This window comes from Miniopterus natalensis, chromosome 2, assembly GCF_054644295.1.
Source record: "Miniopterus natalensis isolate mMinNat1 chromosome 2, mMinNat1.hap1, whole genome shotgun sequence".
NCBI lineage: Eukaryota > Metazoa > Chordata > Mammalia > Chiroptera > Miniopteridae > Miniopterus > Miniopterus natalensis.
This window is the reverse complement of record NC_142082.1, coordinates 163,353,745-163,368,242: the sequence shown is the minus strand read 5'-3', so window position 1 is coordinate 163,368,242 and position 14,498 is coordinate 163,353,745. Positions and strand designations below refer to the sequence as shown.

Below are 14,498 nucleotides of genomic sequence, written 5' to 3'. Positions count from 1 at the left end.
ACAGAATAAAAAGGAGAGGCTGAGAAAGAGAGTAGCCATTATCCTATGTTTGCCAGAAAGCCCAGCACAGTGAAGGTGACTGGGGAATCCAAGATTTAAAAAAACCCTCAAAGAATCTGTCCCAGAAACCAGCATAAGAAAAGTGCTACAAACAGAGGCGAAATAAACATAGTATGTGGACAAATAACTCGGGAGGGCTTATTTCTAGTTGGGCAGATCAAGCAAGACTTTGTGGGTGAGACAGTCTTTGAAATGGATGGACTTTGAGGAAGGGCCAGTATTTAAACGGAATTTGAAGGGAAGAGGAAAAGCATAATTAGTAATGAATGAAAGCTTTTGAAGAAATACCCTTATTAAACACAGTGTAAAATGAAGCTCAAAGAAGCGAGGCACTAAGAAATGGGTATATTTTCATCCTGTCAGCCTATGGCTAGCACTAAAGATACTCTCATCTATTCAACTCTAGTAAAATTCAACCAAAGCGTCAAGAGGTGTTTGGATGGCAAGGAAGTAGAAATATAAAAGGCATAAATATGTCCACTTTATCCTCAATTCACATTCATTTCCATTATCTCCTTTATCAACACCCAGCATTTTCTGAGCACGGCCCATACGCAGAGAGTGTTCTGCTAAGCTCTGAGGACATAAAGTGACATAAAGATGAATTTTATTCTCATGGAAAAATGACAAAGTAATCAACAAACAAATTACTTCTCTCACATATGCAGGCTCTAAGAAAACCCATCCAGTATTTTTTCTTCAAAAAGCAACGGGGTCAACATTCTCCCACCCAAGAAAGACCTTTTGAATCTGAGCACCTAAAATCTGAGCAATTTGGCCAGGACAGGATTTCTTCTGCAGTCCTTCCTCTTATGGGGCCAACCAAGAGATATTTGGAAATTCAGAGCAATGAGTACACTTCCTAGGTTTCTCCTAAAAATTTAGTGCCTCACCCCTCTGCATCTCCCAACAAACACCAGTGAGAGTCCAAACTACACTCACAACTTCCTCTCACATCTGCAACCATTATTAGCAGATGTCCAAAAAAGAACTAGTATTTTTACTTTCTTATGGTTTGTCTTCTTAAAAGAACATAGATCCATAAACCTGATTTTTTTCTCACCGCTTACATTTAGGTTCACATTTATTTTAAAATGGGGAAGGGAGGGAGCCAAAAAAGTAGGCTGTGAAAAAACTATTAACCTGGCCAGCCTAATAATCAGTGATTAAAGTTACAGTCAGAAAAGAAAGAAGTTTAATGCCTCCTACCCTCGTCCTCCTCTTCTTGCCTTTAATATTCCACTTCAGGCACTGAGAGGGAGGGCAAGGCGGTTAGTGAATTCCAACCAGCACTAAGATAATTGCACCATTCACACCCCTCACCAGTCAATCAGGGTCTGCTCACCCAGCCCCATTTATTAATAGTCTTCCTACATTTACAGTGTTACAAAGGAGTGAAATGAGGCTTCCTCTCCCAAACAAGAAATGGGGCACCCTCAAATAAGACTAAGTGGAACAGAGGATGCTGGCGGAACCAAGGGCCACTCGCCCTATTTCACAGCCACGCCCGTCTCAAGGCTGTCAAGGAAAGCAGCTCCCTAACTTTCCTAACTTCCAACGCCAGGCCCACGGCGGTGTCCACGGAGCTCAGGAACGGGGCAAACACAGCCCTGCCCTTAATTCAACACCAGTCCCACCCCTTGTGTGCGCTCCATGCACTAAAACCTCTCCTATTCCAGCGTCTCCTGACCTCTCGCTCAGGAGCCCTCTGCCAGTCCTGCGACAGCGTGACAGGACAGGGCCTCGCTCTGCCTGTCGAAACGCTGGGCCTGCGTGACGTTCGGACTAACAGGGGCCTTGTCAATCAGCTCGCCTAGAGGTTCTCAAATATGGCCCAACATTAGAGTCCCCGGCGGAATTTCGAAATGACCACAGCCTGGGTCCCTGCCTGAGAGGTTTTAATTTAACTGTTTGGGGTACAGCCTGGGCAAGGACATCATCGTTTTTGTTGTTGTTGCTACTGCTGCTGTTTAGGGCGGGGTGTTTTTTGTATTTTTGTTGAAGCTCTGCAGGTGATTTTGTTATTGAACTTGGGGAAGGAGCACTCACTGCCTCAGCCCACCTCGCTGTTTCAGAAATGAGAAAATCAAGGTCTGCCGTCCATGGCTTGGACATGGTCACAAAGTAACGTAACACAAGCAGAAACAAAGAGAAGGTTCTCACTGCCAAGACCACCACCTCCTCCGTTATCATCTAGGCAGCTCCTGGATACCCTGGAGAAACTCAACATTTTTAAGACACATTATATATCAAGGGAGCACCCTGGGCTCTGAAGACGTGTGGAGGAGCAAACGCCCATCTCTGGCTGACACAAGGGACCTGCATCCCAGGGGGCCGCAGTGGGGCAGGGCAGTGGGCGGGGGAGCACCGAGGAGAGACTCGGGGGTATGGCTCTGTCGTGTGAGTGTGGCTTTAGGCCATGTGGCTAGCCTCAGAAGTATTCCACAGCTTTCAAATGGTGGTTGTGGAGGAGAACAGACAATCTTCAAGGTGCCTGTCATCATTAATATTCTTCTTATCCCATATCTCTCCTTCTCCCTCTCTCCCCTTCCCCCCCCACACACATACACACACACAACACTGTACCTAAATTGTACAAACACATTTAATGCACTTAAGATTATTTCTGGCCCAGCCAGGTGTGGCTCAGTGGTTAAGCATCAACCTAGGATCCAGGAGATCGGGGTTCGATTCCCGGTCAGGGCACATGCCCGGGCCGAGGGCTGCAGCCGATCAGTGACTCTCTCATCATTGATGTTTCTCTCTCTCTCTCTCCCTTCCTCTCTCTGAAATCAATAAAGAGATATATATATATATATTTTTTTTTTTTAAAGATTATTTCTGACTACTGTGTTTGGTAGGCAAGTCACTGCACAAACAGGCCCATCCATACACAAGTCTAGTGTGTGGGGTGCAGCTGGTGTGTATTTGGATACACACAGAATACACTGATCTCTAATCCAACACGCCAGCTACCGTGGTAGCTCAGTGACCAGACTAAGGCCCCCAGAAGGTAGGAGCACTGCCTTCAAACACCTCGGCATTTTCAGAGTACAGGTAGCTTTGAGGAAAGGATTAATGGCATCACCTACGCTGCAGGCTTCTTCTCAGACTCTCCTCTCCCCTCCTCTAACAAGGTAATGCTTTCATCCAGCCAGTGTTCTTAAGTCCAACCTCCCTCTCAAAAAAAATAATAATAAGATCTGATTTCCTTAGAAATTCTAACCAGTTGAAGCCCTGAGAGGGGCTTTATGAAACTTAAATAAAGATTAATGAGAAATTTAAACCTGAATTTCTTTCTAAAGAAGGAAACGCATGCTCTGAGTGAGGCGACGAGCAGTCATGGAGGATGGCTTATGTGGAGCACAGTTTGGCATTTATATGAGTCAAGTGAGTTAATTAGTCGAAACCTTACATTGTCCTAATCTAGGAAGCTGTCTACCGCAGATGTCCCCCCTCCTTACAACGGTGGGTTCCAAGCAGGGTCAAAACCTGTAGCTTCTCTCTGCTTCCAGCTCTGCCACTCCCTCGGGTCTGGTTTGCTCGTCTGTCTCTCCCCTCTCCTTGCCCCTCCAAGCACGGCCTCGTGCTCATGCCTCCACTACCCTGCCCCCAAAGTCACCTTGGAATAAATGTCCTTCAGGTCAGCCAGTGGTGGCGTTTGCTAAGCCACATGCCTTAATACCCAGGATACTCTCTTTGTATGTGGTGGATCTTTAAAAAGTCTTCGGGCCAAGCTTAGGCACCTTTTGCTAATAAAATGAATTAAGCCACAATATGCTGAGAAATGGTGAAAGTGGAGCAAAGTGGGCAGAAGACGGAGAGCAGAAAAAGATGCAAATAAAATTTAGAGAAACATGCGTTTCAAATCCATCTTCCCTTGGGCACCAATGCCACTTTAATCAAGGGGTGGCTAAACCTTTCTTTCCATCACCTCTCCACCTGGGCATCCCCATGAAGAATACTTCTGAAACACCGGGCCACGCAAAAAAGGCTACCAAAAAGGATTCTGTGAATTCCCTGGGAGTAATCGAGCCCCCTTCTCCCATCACCTCCCTTTCCCGTTAAAGAAAGCAGCTAGGGTCTGAACGGCATGGCAACTCTCTGCCTCGCTACTCTAGAGACATGTGGGGCTAAGCTGGTCCTTCACTCTGAGTAGCTTGGCCTGGGCTAGGATCCAGCTCTCTCCTTGGCTACAAACCAAGTAGCAGCTGTCCCTTTCTTTATAATGGCCATCAACAAAGTCAGCTGCAATCCAGTGGTCTAAAATGAAAATTGTGGCATCCGTTCATTCTAGAGGCAAGCCTAATACACAGGGCGAGGAGCCACTGAGGGTAGAATCACTACAGCTAAAGCAGAAATTAGGGCCTCTTCTGTCTCCTTTTAAGAAGACCCTGATTTTATTCCCCGCCTCAGCCTTTGGAATCTGAAATTCCGATTAAATGAACCTGCCCTCTCCCGTGTTGATCTTCTCCCCAAGTTAAGGGAAGCAAGGGAGAGCAGGAGGCTTGGCCTTTTACACCAGTGTGCCTCTCCATCTGCTCTCCAGCCTCCTAAAGTGACCATTCTCTCCTTCTGCAAAACTCCCATTTATTCTTAAAGACATAGTTTAACTATCAAGGGCTCCATGAAGCCCACGTCACTCTCCCAGGCTTCTCTTTTACAGATCCTACCTAAATATAAGATGCTCTCCTTATACACCTCCCTCCTTAAATCATGAGCTGCTGAAAAGTACAGACCAGAGCTGATTCTTTTTCATCACACAGCCTTTGACAAATATTGGTTCTTAACAAACGTGTGTTGAATAATTGAGCAGGAAAAAAGGCATAAAATAAAGTTAAAAGAAGAGATAGTGTGGAAGAAGAGAGTCTAAGAGACATTAATGAACAGATAAATCCAGAAGCAGGAAAAAATAGAGATGGATCAGTACCTGGTGGAAGAGCAATTCAGGAGATGGGTGAGCATAAGTTCCTTTCTGATTTTTCTCTTTTTACTTTCAAGAACAAAGCAGGAATGCTGGAAGTCCCGAAAGTAGAATATATATATGGAACTGCCAATGTTAGCCATGATATAGAATTAGGTGCAGGAATAATACAGGCCTATGAAGCATGGTCCAGCAATTTGGGCATCACCTGGGAGCTGGCCAGAAATGCAGAGTCTCGGGAACCACGTCAGACCACCTCAGTCAGAATGTACAGTTTCAAAAGATCCCCAGGTGACTCCTATAGACAATCACATCTGAGAAGTGCTAACGCAGGTACCTGAAACCCCCAGATAAACTCCACGTGCCACCGCAGTCAACGGTGTGGTGCACAAAGAGCTGGCACTAAGCTACACAACCTTAAGCAAAAAAACTCAATGTCCTTGGGTCTCAGTTTCTTCACCTATTAAATGAGAAGGTTAGAGAAGTTGCTTTCTCAAGTGTCACGAAGCTCGGAGACTCTTGATCTCATCGAGCATCATAACTTCAAACTGTTCCTATGCCTATGAGAACAAACAACAAAAAACATCATCTACTAATTAAATATTGCACTTCCTCTCTCCATTCATTTAATATTTTTAACTGTCTATTATGTGCCAGTCACTGTGCTAAATTCAAATGATTCCAAATGAAGACACATCCCTCCCTGCCCTTGAGGAGCTCACAAACTTCTTAAAGAAACAAGGCACGGAAACACAATTAGGATAAAGTGTACCAATAACTGCAAACAGGTGCTAGTGATACACAGAAGGTAGAGCAGTTATTCTGCTCGGGGCAGTCAGGGAGGATTTGGACAAGGGACCAGCATATGCTCCATCTAGGTCCCTTTTCTGCCAACCTCAGCTGAGAGCACTAAAAAGTGAAAAGACAAAAATAAGGTGGTTGGAGAGCAACAAGGAACCAACCAAAGGTTCCTGAACACACCTCTCTGGGTTCACAGAACCCCAAGAGCTCCTCTACCCAATGGACCTGGTGTGATAGCTGCAGACATACCACTAACAGCCACAGGTAAAGCTCAGAAAGCTACCTCCTCTGAGTGACGCCTGCTCCCTCATCTGTTCTTCTATCCTCTGCATCCTTCCGAAAGATAATATCAATTCAACCGCTAATCTACTCTCCCTGGAGACTTCTTCTTGTGGTTGCAAAGAGGGGATGCACTTTAATAAATGGGAACAATTCATTAGACCAGCAACTCTTTTGATCTATATTTATTTACAGAGATCCCATTGAATGCACAGTGCCAGACACTGAAAATGTAGTTTACTGAAAGGGCGAAATTTCTAGAATGCTTACAGATGGTGTAGGGTGGCAGTGAGGAAAGGGAGCTTATTCTCTCCCGACCCCAGCAAGTCACAGGGGACGCGGTGGTCCATGAGCCCGGGGCTTCGTGGCTGAGGAGAGGCCATCATTCGGAACAACAGTCTTCCACCCTCTAGAACCCTGTTCGCCCCGGCTCCCTCACGGCCCTGGCTTCCACAGGCTGATTTTTTTTTTTTTTTGGCTATGGTTTCTTCCCATACACCCTGTCCTTTCTCCTGCCTCCTGCATTTTATAGTCCATAAATATTAACGAAATGTTTGCTTTAACCTGTTAGTAGCAGTGGACATGTCACCTTCGTTCTCATGTTCTTAAACAAGAAAATGGGAGAGGGAAACCCCACATCCTGCGCTCATCGTATCCAAGGAGGAGATGGAAGAACATTTTACAAGTTAAAGGTCATGTGGCCAAGGGCTGGATCAGCTGGGGCCTTTCTCTGTCGAGAACCATTCATCCCACCCACCAATTTCAGCCCGTGCGCCCACCTCCCCGGGGCCCACTGCCCCTCCACGCACGAGGCTGGGTGCATGCACGCGAAGGTCCAAGAAGATGGTCAAGGTTCTGGAGCCATCTTTCTGGAGGTGAGGCAGGAGGAGTGCAACACCAAGGTGCCCGCTGTTCCCCCCGTCGCCAGAGGAAGTCGCTCTTCTCGCTCAGCCTAAAGGAAAGGCCCTGGGTGTGCAAAGTAGGGACTAGAGAAATGTTTTTCTCCCTTCTCCTTTCCTGTCATTTTGTCTCACTTATTCTCCTCGCCTGCATCCACCCCTGTCATAAATCGCACACATACAGTGGCCAAGCAGGACCCTTCAGACAGACAGGATTCCTAGGGCAGGAACCAGTGGAGACGACCCGGGGTACACCCCTGCTAACATCTAGCTCTCAGATGGCTCTGTGTTCACAGGCCCACCCTGCTTTGCAACACCTGAAACACGCAGATAGAAGACAACCGTGCTATTCTGATTTCCTTGAAATTACCCATCTAACATCCTCAACCGTGCTTTCCTGGGAAGTCTTTATTTCCCATTAATTTTTTTTTTTTAATTGTACATCATGAAGGCTCCTTGATTAAAACTGAATTCCCTCTTCCTCCCTCCCGCCAGCAGCCACATCTCTTTCCCACGTAACCCACACAGTAAGCGGAGGAGGCAGGGGTTAGAAGGAGGGAAGACAAAATAGAGCCCAGTCTTGGTGCTTGGGGACAAAAAGAGAGGACAACGGCCCTGAGGCAGCCCAGGACACCACTGCGTCACCCAAAACCTGCTCAGGAGCACAGGACCACCTTCCTCCCCCCCACCCCCACCCTCCAGGGTCTCTAAAATGGCTCAGGGTGTGGAACAGGCACAGACCACCTGTGGTGATTCCTCCTAAAACCCGAAGGAGGCCTCCCAGTTGGAACTCCATTCCTTTCTCTCCTAGCTTTCCCATCTCCTGGTCCGCCTCTTCCTCAGCACCCTCTCCTTTTAACCTCTTGTCCTTTGCCTAGTCTTGGGGACAACCAATGGTGGCCTGGAACCTGGCTTAATCCCATGAGCAGCCAAGATAAATGTAGCTGAGACCCTGTCAAAAGGACTTCTGTCAACCTCGTCACCCACAAGCGTGACGAAAAACCTACTCGGTGCAGAGCACTGTCGTAGGCACCAGGAATGCAGGAGAGGGCACGTGCCCTGTGGCACCCACCTCGCCTTGCTCGCCTGCACCTATGAAATCCTCACACCTGGAGCTGTACTTCTCACCTGAGTCTCTGTTCTATTTTGAAGCAGTTTTAAGGCTCAGCCTCCCACTTGAAGGAGTGGAGGCAGGTGGGGAGCCAGCTCAGGCGCCTCTCAGGTGAGCGCACATCAGTTACCTCAGCTACCTGTGGGCGTGGTGAGAGCGCGGTTCAAAGGGAGATCCCACCCTCTCGCTCGGATGACACCGTGGTTACAGATGGGTGGTTAAGCAATAAGCGTCCAAAGGGATGAAAACTGGGGAGGGGAGTAGGGAATCTGGATCACATCCATCCTTTTTGGACAATGAAGAACTATCTTCTACTGTGATGCTGAGAAACAAGGACCTTCTGCGACTCCCCACCGCATCCCTTCAGTAGCTCAGATTATTTCGAAGTATTATTAAAAAAACAGAAAAAAAGATTTGGGGAGGGCAGAGAATACTTTAAGAAAGATTATTGATGCGAATGATTCTGCTACATTATTTTGAAGATCTTTGTCTCGACCTGATTGCTGCATTTGGCTGCCTTTAGAGTTTGGGGATATATGGCCAGTGGACCAAGGAAAGGAGCCGCCAGCTCACATCATGGCCCTTCAGCACATGGACATTCTGGTTTCCTCAGGAGTTGTCTTGGATTACATGAGTGACTAGCTGAAGAGTCATTAGCTAAGTCTTTTCCATTTCTCTTGCTATTTCTCTTTTCAAGTACATGAAAATACTGCCAAACCACATTTCGCATATTGTGAAAAATGATGAGAGGGGGAAAAATTAAAGTATCAATTCTATTCTGAGGGTACAAGACTAACACATGCAAATGGCACATCTCTTTGTTTAACACAAAGGCTCACGTGTGAATTCTGCACCCCTTCCACATGCACAGCATTTTAGAACTCTGCAAGATAGCCATTTTGCAAGAGTGTGGAAGTAACAGTTTGCTTGGAGGATGTGTGGGTATAAATAGATGTGTAGACAGAAGGAGAAATTTATAGCTCAAAAATAATAGCCCATGGAAAAAAATACAAATTAAAAGCAGAATATTGACAGAATTCCTTCTTCCCAAGCTTCAGATTTCAGTCTTAACCTGCAGCATTCTTCAATTCCAGGTGTTCTTAGAGCAGCCGGATTCCCCACCTAGACCTGTCCCTCTGCAGTAGGCCTCCCGGGATCTCCGGGCCCAATGTCAACCCCTTAGACAGCAAGTGGACTTCAGGGCAATAACCACAGGAATCTCAGTCATTGTCTTCATTTTTTAAAGGGCACGGAAAGGATGCCTAGGAAGGTAGAGACAGGAGATAGAGAGAGAGGCATGGAAGAGGCAAGGGGGAAAGCCAGCCTAGGGGGAAGAAAAGAAAAAGGTTTCTAGATTCCCATAAAAATCAAAGCTTTAGTCCTGGGTGAATAAAATGATATTTAACTCAAAAATCACACAGGTTTCCCAGTCGTGTCTGCATTAAAAAAAAAAGAAAGAAAGACAGAAAGAAAAAAGCCTCATGCCTTTCAACATCCTCTGTTCCTACAGACATCCACCCCCACTGCCTCCAAAAAACCCCAAACCTGTTTGATGAGGAAGGAAAGGAAAAAACAGGGGAGATTTCCCCCTTTGTAATAAGGCTTTTCCCCCAAACCAGCATTATTTTAATGTCCTGTTACCTTTTCTTCCCAAAAATACATTGGAGGGACTTGGAGAGAGATAAACAAGGAATCCCTCAGCCCAGGTGAGAGGAAAATACAATAGGATGTGCCTTACCTTGGTTTGTAGAAGCCAAACCTCTAGCCGGTCGGATTAAGGGAGCGAGCATGTTGGGAATGTCCAGCCTCCGCTTCTCGCTTGCATATCCACATAAGAAAGGTGCGGGATAAATGAAAGGAGGATCATTTAAAATCCAATTTATCGTGAATTCTGTTTGAATCTTGTGCCTTGAAGAGATGCAAATTCAAAGAGAAAAGAGACTGAATTCAAAGGTAAGTCAGGGTATGGAGAGCAGCTCACGATGCAGAATCCAGAGTAATTATTCCGTGTGCATGTGAGGTTGGTGGCTGGACTAATTTTTTTTTTTTTAATGATTCCTCTGGCAATTACGGTTTTTTGATTTTTGGAGCTTTAGTGGAGGAGGCTCGGTGTAGAGGAGCTGGGGGCCGGCTCTGTCCCTCCTTGGAGCATGGTCATTCCCAAAGCGTCCCCTTCCTAAGGGGGAAAAAAAGAGGCAGTCAGGGTTTGATTCGCGTGTCCCCCGGAGGGTGAGAAAAATGCATTCTGGAAAAAAAAAAAAAAGATATCAATTCGTTTTAAGGAAAAGAGGGTTGGAAACCCCGCATTTCCCACAGAGTGCACACGAGAGGAATTGGAAACAGCTGGCACCGCTCTATAAATAATTCAGAAAAGGTCTGGCTCTACCATTCCCGGGACGGGCACGGAGGAGAGGTGGGAAAGCCAACCTGAATGGAAGCGGAGAGAGGGCGGAGGGAGGGAGCGCAGGAGGGAAGTGGGCAGGCGGGAGGCAGGGAGGGAGAAGCGGCACCGCACAGCAGCGCACGCTCACACGCACGCAGGAGCACCATCCCCACTTAACTCGCCAGCGAGTGCGGCCCCCAGCCCCATCTGCAGTGCTGCCGACGCGTCGGCCTCGCTCTCCCCATCGCCTCCAGCGGCCGCGCCTCCTCCCACCCCGCGCCGGTGCTGAATGGGTTCCGATCGTGCACCGGGTGCACACTGGGCATTTCTTGGAAGGGGCACACTGACACGCGCGCACACACGCCCCCGCCGCGCACGCGCCCCCGCGCGCGCACTCACACGCGCCCCCGCGCACACTCGCCCCCGCGCACACTCACGCCGCCGCCGCCGCGCTGATGTGCAGCACACGCGGGGCTTCACCTGCAACGTGTCGATTGGACGGATGGTCGCGGCGCGTGGCTCCGGCCCGGGGCACCGATGCCCAGCCTCTCTTGCTCCGTGAAGGGTTTACCGCACCCCACACCCCCCCAAAAAATGACCAGAGAAAGCCCTACCCTTTCATCCTAAAAAGAAATCTTTTTTTTTTTAAAGCCACGTCCAAAATGAGCAATTGCCAGGGTTTGGCTGGATTTTAGAGCTTCACCTAATGCCAGGCTGGTTAACGGCTGCACGGCTTCGACCCTTTCTCTCCCCGACACCCAAGCCCAGCCCTGAGCCGCGAGACTCCAAAGCGAACCAACATCCACGTACCGGCTCCGCGCGCCTCGGCGATGGCAGAGCCTCCGGAGAGGGTGGCGGGGGCCGGGGACCGAGGGCTTTCCTCGCCTGCCAAGCAGGATTGAAAATCCGTCTCGAGGGTTTGGAAGTTCACGGCTCTTCTTTGCAAAGCCGAAGAAGCAGCCCTTGGACGCCAGCACTTCGGGATGGTGGTGATCAGAAAGCACCCTGACGAGCGCTTGCGGTAGAGCAGAGCCCCGAGATTTCCTAGAGGTGAAGGAACCGAAGAAAGCGGTTTTAGAAAGGGGGTGGGGGACCTTCCTTTCTAAAAAAAAAAAAAAAAAAAATTAAAAAAAAAAAAGGCGGGGGGGTAGAGAGGCAGGAGCCGAGATCCCAGTTGGCGAAGCTCGGGGCCGGGGAGGGGAGGGGAGGCGGCGGGGGCAGGGGCAGGCTGTGCGAGCCGAGCGCGCGGCAGCCGGAGACGAAAAGCAGGGAGGAGGAGGGGAGAGTAAGGAAAATGGGCATTAATCACCGGGGACGGTGGGGAGCGCGCGAGATCACAGGTTGCCTGGTCTGGATTTGGGTCTCGCACTCCAAAGCGTGCCGCCCCCCCCCCCAACACACACACCCCCCTACCTACCTCTCACACCCTCGCTCTGGTGGGAAGAGAAACCCACGAAGCCATGGACGATGTTTCTGCTCCCCGGCGGGGGGAGTGCGCGCGTGGCCGCGTCCTCCACACCCCCCACCCCTCCCCACCCCCAAACCCCTTCACCCCCTCACTCCTATTGCAAAGGCTCTGGCAGAGGCAGCTTCCCACATCAGGTGCTGGGGGAAATGGGGTAGGAAGAGGGGGTGAGGCTTAACCCGAGGCCGTGGCGCCTCCTGCCGGCCGCAGCGGGGAACAGCAGTGAGAAAGGGCTGCTAAGGGGTGGGGGCACCGAGCCCGTGCTCCCCCGGAGGGCTGCCGAGAGCATCTCAAAGGCCGAGCTGCAGTTTAAAATATAAGATTCTTGCTTTATATTCCATAAATCAGCCTTCGCTCCGTACGCACGTCTCGTGGGCTGGGCACAGTTTTAAAGCCCGGCTCTTGCCTTCAAGGAGCTTAAAATCTATTCTGAGCGCAGGAGGCTGAGGCGCAAACTAAGGGAAACAAAGCAAGGTAATTGTAATTAAGCGCTACATTGTATCATACAGATCCTACGTGTGCTTTGCCGACTGCTGGTGAAGGTTTGAGGAGCTTGGGGTTTTTTATTAAAGTAGATTCTGTTATTTAATGACCATGAGAAGACGAGACAGATGAATAATCCCTAAATAAAACTAGATTTCATGGCATTTACAACCCCACCCTCTTGTAAAAGGCAAACATCTGTTTCTCACCCTCTTCAGCTGTTTTCTATTTTAATAGCACTTATCACCACCTGTAGTATTGTTTATTTTTTACATTAATATCATTGTTCTTGCATCATTTTACTTTGATGCATTGTGCCTTCAAAGATCCAGAATATTACAGTGGTGGAGAATTTTCAGATGGGTTATATCATGAGCTTTTCATCGACATTCCGAGAAGCAGCCAGGTAACAATCCTGTGTGAAGCTGTTACACCCAGTAGCTTGGCACTTTGATGACCTGGGATACACCAGCTGTGTATTGCAGGCCTGTAGACCAGACAGCAGTCACAATACATTTGAACTAATTTTCCTGTTTTCTAGTTTTTGTTAGTCTTAATCTTTGAATTGAAGTTTTTAAGACACACACAAATATATTAGCATTATATTAACACACAAATACGGCCCTGGCCAGGTCGCTCAATTGGTTAGAGCATTGTCCCCATACACCAAGGTTGCAGATTCAGTCCCATCAGGGCACATACAAGAAGCAACCAATGAATACATAAATAAGTGGAACAACAAATTGGTCTTTCTCTTTCTCTCTCTCTCCCCCCTTCCTCTCTGTCCCTAAAATCAATTTTAAAAATTAAAACACACACAAATGCAGTGTCCACATGCAAATTATTCTATCTCAGTAATGGTTCTGCTATTTTTCTAAGCTGGAGTAAGGCTGATCTTCCACCTCTTCGGAGAACTGCAGAACCACCACAGAGTCACTGTGCCCCTTGGCACACAACAGCCAACCCCAGCCCCTGTACGTGCAGATTTCCCATGTGAGAATATGGATTCCAGGAGGAGTGTAGGATGCAGAGAGCAAGGGCCCTGTATTTCCTGAAACACTTTTTCCTGAGTCTTCCAGGAATGCCCATTACCTTGGGAATAAAATCCAATTCACTCAAGGGCCAACCTTTAATCCATTTTTTTAACCTCATAGCTCACATTCCCCTTTCTATCCCCAATTCCCTTTACCAAAACTGGACCCTTCTTTTCTGTTTTCTTTTCTTCCCTTCCTGGACCCCGCAATTCCGTTCTAGCCTATTCATTCACTTTTGCAAGTGTAGAGGAAAGAATGAACTCTCAGACCCCTCTCCCTAATTAAGTCCATACCCTCCTTTAGTTTCTAGCTCAAGTCCCACTTCCCTGAGGATATTTTTCAGTCAACCAAAACTGGATTGATTTCTCAGACAATTTCGAGGATTTTTAAAGGAGGTATGGCACCTCACCACCATGCCCCTGACTCCCACCCCCTGCATTTGGAAATGTGTAGAAGACTTTCCATGATCAATTATCAAGTGCCTGGGTGATGCTACTGGGATGTATGGCCCAGGCACCAGAGATATTACACAGACATACCTGTATTATGAAGCACTGGCCCAGAAGGAAAACAAGACTTTCATAAGCTGTTTCTGTTGAACCATATGGAACTACTGGTAGTCAATCATATGAAATTGTCAATCATATAAAATAACCCATTATTGGCCTATAAGAAAGGGGCAATTTCATAAAATTTAACTAAAAATTATATTCTTATGTGTATAAGATATATAGATAGACCAGCTAGGTTATCTGTGTATATATTTCCAGCAACTGGCTATTGGCTCTCAACCTCTGAAGTTCCCAGGGCAAAATTTGAAATTGGCCCCATACACAAAGGTAAAGGAGAGACCAGAGAAAGAAGGAAGGCCACTCCAGATTGGTAGGTGGCAGTGTTAATAAGCAAGGGAACTTATATACAAAGCTTGTCTTGGGCAGTTGCAATACAAGTAGATCTCTATACCCACCCACAAGAATGTCAAGAGTTTATATAGAGGCCTTAACAGGGTTCAGTCACATATATGGTCAGATGGTCTCAACAATACCTTATTCTCTCAAG

At 47.7% G+C, this 14,498-nt stretch overlaps 1 protein-coding gene across 1 annotated transcript in view; it reads right to left on the bottom strand.

Moving 5' to 3' along the window:
• Positions 1-11,532, bottom strand: part of GRIN2B (glutamate ionotropic receptor NMDA type subunit 2B) — a 394,378-nt gene extending 382,846 nt beyond the window's left edge. Inside the window, exons 1-2 of the mRNA XM_087814778.1 lie at positions 11,268-11,532; positions 9,813-10,250 (exon numbers count right to left, since the gene is read on the bottom strand). The gene's annotated coding sequence lies outside the window, so the exon portion shown is untranslated. The remainder of the gene's footprint in view (positions 1-9,812; positions 10,251-11,267) is intronic.
• Positions 11,533-14,498: the final 2,966 nt, after the last annotated feature.